Below are 8,397 nucleotides of genomic sequence, written 5' to 3' on the forward strand. Positions count from 1 at the left end.
TCCCTCTCCCTCCAACCCTCCCTGCTGCTCACACACTCTCTCTCTCTCTCTCTACATAAATAAAAAATCTTAAAAAAAAAAAAAGAAAGAAATGCAGAGAGAAAGTGTTGGTTCAAAATCAAATAGAAACAAGCATTTTTTTAAGTGACTAAACCCTTTCCCAATGGAATGAACGGAATGAGGTTTGCCCTCACTAAAACTTGAATTTTAAAAGCTCTCATGCCTATGAATGGATCTGATCTGATGAATGCAAAGCAGAGTCAGTCTTTTTATTGATTGCTTAGATCTAGAAAATTAATGAGAAGAGCAAATAACATTATCTATTATGTGCCTGGTAAGCCTTTATATCCCTTATTCTGTTTAACCCTCAGCACAACCCTTTAGGCCAATATCTCCATTTAACAGATAAGAAAAGCCTAGACTCACCCGGTCAGTTATCCTGCCCAAGATCACTTGGTGCAGAAGAACTAAGGAGCCTGTCTGTGGGTGTTGTTGTACCTCTGTGATAAGGCCCCCAGCCATCCAGGGAAGGAATGTGCTCTCCTTCTCTAGGGGTATTCAAGCAGAGGCTGATGGCTCTGTATCTGGTAGATCCTAAATACCATGGATCTAGACAACTCTGCCGTGAGGGTGTGTGCTCTAAGTCCTGTGTGTGTGTGTGTGTGTGTGTGTGTGTGTGTGTGTGTGTGTGTGTGTGTAGAAGGCCATGTAGGTAAGAGTTATGAGCATGGCCTTCGGCATCAAACAGATGCTGTATTGAATCCTAACGCTGCCATTAATAGTTTGGATAGTTTTGTATTTTTTTACTGTGAGCTCAAGTTTGGGCTTTATCTACAGGAGCCCTTGGCAGCCGGGGTGGAGGGTTTGCTTTTGTTTTTGTGAGGCAGCACCTCTCCACACCTCTAGAATGACGAAGAAAGGCGCTAACAACAGGGCCGATTTATGTTTGTTACTTGCCTTCATGTTTCTAGATCATGCAAATAATTCGCATCAGTTACAACCCCAGCCCCTTCTTAGAACTCTTTTTTTGAGGGGGGGAGGGGCAGAGGGAGAGGAAGAGAGAGAGAATCTTAAGCAGGCTCCATGCCCAGCACAGAGCCCAAAGCGGGGCTCGATCTCACGACCCTAAGATCGTGACCCTGAGACAATGACCTGAGTCAAAGTCAAGAGTCGGATGCTTAACTGACTGAGCCATCCAGGTGCCCCACCCCGAGCCCCTTCTAAAGGTAAATCTATGGTTGGGAATTCACAAGAGGAAATTCTTTTTCTTCCCAGAGTCCAGGCCAAGATAGATGGTTTCCGGGCACCTGGGTGGCTCAGTTGTTGGGCGTCTGCCTTCAGCTCAGGTCATGATCCCGGGGTCCTGGAATCGAGTCCCGCATCGGGCTCCCTGCTCTGCGGGGAGCCTGCTTCTCCCTCTCCCACTCCCCCCGCATGTGTTCCTGCTCTCGCTGTCTCTCTCTCTGTCAAGTAAATAAATAAAATCTTTAAAAAAAAAAAAAAAATGGTTTCCCTGATCGGTTTTTGCCGTTCTGTGTTTTCCATAAATAGATCCCTCTTCATCATACTTTTATATTATGTTTATTAATTATTTTCTGTCCCTCCCGCACCACAATATAAATTCCCCAGGGGCAGGATTTGTATTTGTCACTGCATCCCAAGTGCCTGGAATAGAAGCCTAAATTATAGCAAGTTTTCAAAAAATGAAATTGAGCAAAGGAGTGAAAAGATGCATCTCGTTTTGCCAGCTTGGTTTTTATCCGGCCCTTTCACTAAGCACGTAGACTTTTGAGGGTCTCAGCTCTACCCAGGGTCTCAGTTCCTAGGTCTTCTCTCCTATCCCAAAGTGACCCTGTGAGAACAAACTGCTTGCTTACTGTTTTTTCAGCTTCCTCTTCACTTCTGGACCTTAGAGATTTCTTTCCTTTCTTGCAAGCTTACTTACCTACTGAAAAAGTATTTGATATATTTTAACCAGCATTTCTATGGACTTTGTAGAGGGAGGATTGTCAGGTTCTCTAGTCTGCCATGTTTCCAGAAATGGTTCTGCCACTTAGCAGTTACTTTGCTTCTCAAAGCTCCAGCTTTTTCTTCTGTAAAATATAGATAATATTAACAACTTCATAGGGTTTTTAGGAGACTTAAGTAAAAAGACATTTGTAGATCACCCAGAACCTGGTAAATGGGCAGCACATAATAACATTATTGCTATTGTTTTTGCAAGTCATGCTCTCTTGATTTATGGGCACACATTGTACAGACGAGCTCATGTAAATAAACAGGCTAGGAGTACACCTTGGGCAAGTCAGGAGTTCAGGATGTTTGGGGGCATTATGGATGGCATTCTTGCCGACCCAAGACACAGCATTCTGTGCAATTGATCAGAAACAGAAAACTACAAAGACTTCCCAGTGCTTCCCAATACTTTTCCCACCATGTCACACAGAGAAGTTAATAGTTGTCTAGTTCACGAGGGTAAACAGATGAGGCTTTTCGGGACCCACCTAGGACCAGCTGCCCCAAACTCTCCCAGAGTCTTCAAAGGCTAAAGGATTGGTACTTTGCCACACTCATAGGAAACTACAGAACATTACTGAGAGCCATTAAAGAAAACTTAAGTAAATGAAGATTATACCACACTCATGGACTGAAACTTCAACACTGTAAAGATGTTCATTCTCTCCAAACTGACCTACAGATTAATGTATTTCCCATCAAACTCCCCGCAGGGCAGGGAGTTTGTTTATTTGTTTGGTTGTTTGGTTGGGTTTGTTTATTTGTTTGGTTGGGTTTTTTGGTGGAAGTTGACAAGCTATTTCTGAAAAATAAGACTAAGGAAGCCCTCCTGGGTAATAAGACAGTAGAGTGACGGCAAATACTACAATATGGCACGGGCACCAAATAAGACAAACGGGCCAACGGAATAGACTAGAAACCCCCCAAACAGACCAATACAAATAAAAACAGTTGATTTATGACAAAGAACAGAGTGAAAGGTTGGTCTTTTTCAATAAATCATTCTGATGTATCCCTTCTTGTTCTGGTTTACTTCATTCACTATAGTTGTGAGATACGACCATATTGCTCTGTGTAGCTAGAGTTCATTTGTTTTCATTCTGGGCTTCCACTTATGTAATGCCCAAATATCAGGCAGAACTTTGGCACCACCACACTATCCTGACTTTTGAGATGCTGGCAATGTTCTAGCTCTTGAGCTGAGTGGGGGTGAATAGGTATTTATGATTAAATACTGAGCTATGTGTTTTTGCTTTATGCATTTTTCTCTATATACTTCACAATAAGGTTAAGAAATAAGAAATTTTCAGAGTTATGATATACTGGGGTAAACAGAAAAAGCTCCGCAAAGCTGAAGGTGACCTACCCTGAGGGTTTCAGCTGCCTGGCCTGTCCAAAATTGGAAGGGATCAATATCTTGGCATTACCTCTGCACCTTGGTCAGGAATATTTGATCTCCCCATCTCAGGGTTGTTGTTTTGTTTTGTTTTTTCACTGCAGTAAAATACACAGAACATAAAATTTACCACTTTAACTATTTTTGAGTGTATTAGGTACATTCTCATTGCCATGCCACCTCACCACTATCCTTCTCCAGAACTTGCTCATCTTCCCAAACTAAAACTCCCTACCCAGTAAACAACAACTGCTCATTCTCACCTGCCCCCAGGCCCTGGCAACCACCATTCCACCCTCTGTCTTTATGAATTTGATGACTGTAGTTATCTTACATAAGCGAAATCACACAGGATCTGTTCTATTATGATTGGCTTATTTCAGTTAGCAAATGTCTTCAAGGTTCATCCATATCGTAGTATGGGTCAGAACTTCCGGTGTCCCAATAATAATCATCCTAATGGGTGTGAGGGGACATCTCATTTGAGTTGCATTCCTCTAAGGATTAACGCTGCTGAGCATCCTTTCATGTGCTTATTGATCTTTTGTATATCTTCTTTGGAGAAATGTCTGTTCAAGTCTTTTGCCCACTTTTTAAATCTGCTTGTTCGATTTTTGGTTGTTGAGTTGTACTGCCTCAATTTTTTGGCTATGAAACAAAGACCCAGAGAGGTGAAGTGACTTAGCCAAGGTCACCCCTTGTAGGTTCTTAGCTACAACCCAATGCTTTTATTCCCAAGGCCGAGGCCCTTTTCTACTACACCAATCTGCCTGGCTCGGTACAAGATAACAGCCTCCAATCCTCACATTTGAGATCCATCCCTGATACCCCCAAATTTTTACTTCAACTTCAGATCTGATTATCCCTCTTACCTTGTCTTTTTAATAGCTCATTAACTTGGAGCCTAGCATTTTCAGCTCCAGTGGGTTTCTGTCCCTGTCCTGAGTCAGTGTTTATGACAGTCCGCCCCCCCGCCCCCGTTTTGACTCCCCATGTTACTCTGGCCTCATCCATCACCTGAAGAGGCAGTCTGTGTAGTCTGCATACCTGCAGAGGAATTTATTAGGCCAGGGTCCAGATGCAGAACTGAGATAAATGTTTTACAGCAGGTGCAAGGCCACTCTCCTCTGCTGCATTGCACATTGGGGCCCCACAGGATTGCTGATCTGAACTTTCTCGTTTTTCTCAGCAACCAGGTGGCAGGTCAGGGGAGACATGAGGACCCCTAGAGAGCTGTGAATTATTAACACTTGCAAGCTGGCTGCAAATGATACTTTAGCAGTCATTCCCTCCCTCTTTCTTTTCCCAGCTGAGGGGGCAGAATACACAATACTTTTCCACTAAAAGGAAAACTGAGGTGCAGAACAAGAACAGGCCTGGGTTCCTGCCTGAACCAAAGTCTGGGTCCTCTCAGAGCAAGGATTTGGGTCTCCATCTGCCTCTTCCTGAGAAATACAGAAACAGAGGATCAGTAGTCCTAGTACCCCCTCAGAGGGACAAGCTTGGGAACAGGAGAATAGCAAGAAAGTGCCAGGCATCTCAAGGTCACAGCCTCAGCCTGACTCTACCCCTCACAGAGAGACTGGGGATCAGCTTATCCAAGGAAGAAGGGCCAGTGAGAGAGAATCAAGACCAGGAGAAGCCTAATGACCCCACATCTGTGGCAAATTAGAAAAGACACCCTTGCCTCAGTGGCTCAGTCAGTTAGGCATCTGACTCTTGATTTTCGCTCAGGTCCTGATCTCCAGGTTGCGAGTTGAAGCCCCACGTTGGGCTCCACACTGGGCAGGAGCCTCAGGGAGGAGCTCAGCACTGGATTCACATAGCTGCTCTCAGGAGGTGAGAAGCAGAGGAGGATGGGACATCTGTAGCTAGAGGGCCATGTGCTGTGTGACTTCAGGGTCCAGGAGGCAGTGGGACCGTGAGTTGCAGAGGGGAGCCTTTTTCCTCTTTGTTCACACAGCACAGTGTGGCTTTGTGGAAGTGCTGAGAGGGCGTGCCAGCCCAGAGGGCAGACAGAGCTGTGACTGTAGCCATTTCTGCCATCAGGCTGCGCAAGTCCCGGGGAAACTCGGTTACCTCTGTGCAGATCAGTGGGTGGAGCGTTCGGCCTGCTGAGCCAGCGGTCCTGCAGGCCTGGTCCCCTGTCAGCACAAGGCCTGGCCTGGCTGGTGTCCTCTATGACCAGGGAGAGACAAGACAGACTCTAGCGCACCATAGTGCCCTGAGCAGATTCTCTCTGCCTTCTATTTACAAAGACAGAACTTGGCTCAGTTGTTAAGGGTCTGCCTTCGGCTCAGGTCATGGCCCCAGGGTCCTGGGATCGGGCCCCACACCGGGCTCCCCGTTCAGTGGGGAGTCTGCTTCTCCCTCTGCCTGCCACTCCCCCTGCTTGTGCTCTCTCTCTCTCTCTCTCTCTGACAGATAAACAAAATCCTTAAATAAAAATAAAAAGACAGAACTTCAGGTCAATATTCCTGGGGAACCATTTACTATAGACTGGAAGTTAGAATTGAAACTGAGAGACACATTCTTCCCAAGGCTTGTTCTGTCATCTTGATACTCAAACCCCTGAAGCTGCCACCCGACCTCCCTAGTAAAAAGCCCTGACTCCTTCCTCACATATTACCAAAGACCCTGGGCAAGAGGCCAGTGGGGACAGTGGCTGGGGATGGGGACTGAAATGCCCACACAGCTTTGCTTTAAGTGCCCTCTGGCCTGGAGGCTTGGTTTCCTTCCAGAGAACTGTTGGCTGCAGCTGAGGGGTCAGTTCACCTGCTCCAGGGGAGATGCTGGGTCTCCCACCAAGCCCCTGGAGCCAGGAGGGGCTGAGGCCAAGGCAGAGAAGGGTATAGATCCTTCAGCCTCTGACGTCCTTCCTCATAGCCACCTGGGCTCCTAACCGTCACACCAGTCATGAAACAGGTGTAAGCCCCAAGTCCAATCAAGGATCAGAGGTGATCTCCCCAACACCCCCACAAACTCACACACAGTAAGAGCCTTGTGTGGATGCAACCAGGCAAGCTTCGGGGGTAATGTGACAGAATGACAGAATTTTCCTTCTGCATGCAGATGTTGGCCTCTGGCATCCTCGTTGCCTAAAAGCCCGATATGGTCAAGTGAAATGTGGAAATTAGTCATGAAAGCTAACACGATCTTTGATTGCAGTGACTAGGCGAGGCTCTGACTATGCTAGGCAAGCGGCCGGTCTGAGCCCCACACGTACTCAACAAGGGCATTTGACCAACTGGACTATGTTCAGAGAGGGTGACAAGACTGAAGGACATACTGACGCTGCACCATAAGGAATAGTTGAAGGAGCCGGGGACACTGAGCCCCGAAAGGAGAAATGTTAGCTGGTATGATGAACTTTCTTCAGAGACATGATGGACTTCCTTGTAGAAAAGGAAACTCGGTAATGACAATAACTAACATTCATTGAGTACTTACTATGTGCCAAGTACCACACTAACTGTTTTCCATACGTTTTCTCATTGAAACTAGCCATCAGTCGTATGACAAAACTGCTGTTATCATGCCCATTCCACAGAGGAGGAAATTAAGAAAAGTCGAGTGACTTGCCCAAGGCCATCTCATAAACGGTGGAGTCAGAAGATGAACCTCGCAGTCTGACTCCTGTGCCTGGGACTGAAGCACCATCCAGACTCATGTTCTGTGTGGGGCCCTCAGCAGAATGGGGAGCAATGGCTGGAAGTTAACGGGAAGCAGATCTGAAGGCAACGAGGAAGAATTTTTAAGCCGGAGGTGTTCAGACAGAATACTGGATGGGTACTCTGGGTGGTAACGAGCCACACACCACAAGAGAGATGAAAGCAGAGTCTGCAAGAGGTACGGCATAGAGCAGTTTGCAAGGAGCAACTTGGCGACATCAGCACTAAGGAGCCTGTGAGGGACACAAACACATCCTTGGACCTCCTGCAAACCTACTGAATCAGACACTCCAGGGCAGGGCCTAGCCATCTGCATTTTAACACTGGTCTGGTGACTTTAATACACACTCAAGTTTGAGAACAACTGGCATAGAAATTTCTGCACCCTGCCAGCAACTGGACTAGACCTCACAATTCTACAGAAGTAAGATATGACTTAACATCCAACCAGATCTTCTTTTAATGTTGAGCACTTACTAGTAATTCCCAGAACACAATGCATCAGTTGCTACATTGTGTAATTGGCCTCGGATACCTGAGAGATCCAAAGGCTGACAGGATAAATATTTCGGAGGCTGTGGGCCAGGGGCTGCCCCAGAAGCCCCCCAACAGGAGGCAGCCTACACTCCAGTCACTTCAGTTGCTTCACTGGTTTCCAAACAAGCCCGTCAAGTTATCCCTACACCTTGTTTGTTCCTATTGTTCCTACATCTGAAAAATGCTTACCCCTGCCTTTTGAAATCCTACCTTCGGGCGCCTGGGTGGCTCAGTTGGTTAAGCGACTGCCTTCGGCTCGGGTCATGATCCTGGAGTCCCGGGATCGACTCCCGCATCGGGCTCCCTGCTCGGCGAGGAGCCTGCTTCTCCCTCTGAACCTCTCCCCTCTCATGTACTCTCTCTCTCTCTCATTCTCGCTTTCTCAAATAAATAAATCTTAAAAAAAAAAAAAAAATAGAAAGAAATCCTACCTGCTTTCAAAGTTCAATTCAAACATCACTTTGTCCACTAAAGTGCCCAACAGTTGTCTGTCATGGGGGCAGGCTCCATTTCCTCTCCCCCTCCTTCTCTTCTTCTGGGCTTTCTCTCACTTCTGTGGTGCTTACAGCACTGGGCACATTCTGCCTCAGCCTGCACCTTGGCCCTGCACACAAAGCGTGCTCTCCTTGAGAACAGGCCAGCTTAGTGCGCAGCCATGTCAACCCCACAGGGCCTAAGACACAATAACGTTCAGTGAGGAGGAAGCAGAAGCAGCATTTTAAGGCAATCACGTACGCAGGTGTTTGCACGGTGTGCAGATGCACCCTGACTGTTGAG

The 8,397-nt window shown here is 46.6% G+C and overlaps 1 protein-coding gene across 1 annotated transcript in view; it reads right to left on the bottom strand.

Annotated features, from left to right (window-relative positions):
• The window catches only part of PDZK1 (PDZ domain containing 1), a 49,771-nt gene extending 41,485 nt beyond the window's left edge, over positions 1-8,286 (bottom strand). Inside the window, exon 1 of the mRNA XM_027618519.2 lies at positions 8,052-8,286. The gene's annotated coding sequence lies outside the window, so the exon portion shown is untranslated. The remainder of the gene's footprint in view (positions 1-8,051) is intronic.
• Between the last annotated feature and the right edge of the window lie 111 nt (positions 8,287-8,397).

The sequence above is a fragment of the Zalophus californianus genome, chromosome 4, assembly GCF_009762305.2.
Source record: "Zalophus californianus isolate mZalCal1 chromosome 4, mZalCal1.pri.v2, whole genome shotgun sequence".
Taxonomy (NCBI): domain Eukaryota; kingdom Metazoa; phylum Chordata; class Mammalia; order Carnivora; family Otariidae; genus Zalophus; species Zalophus californianus.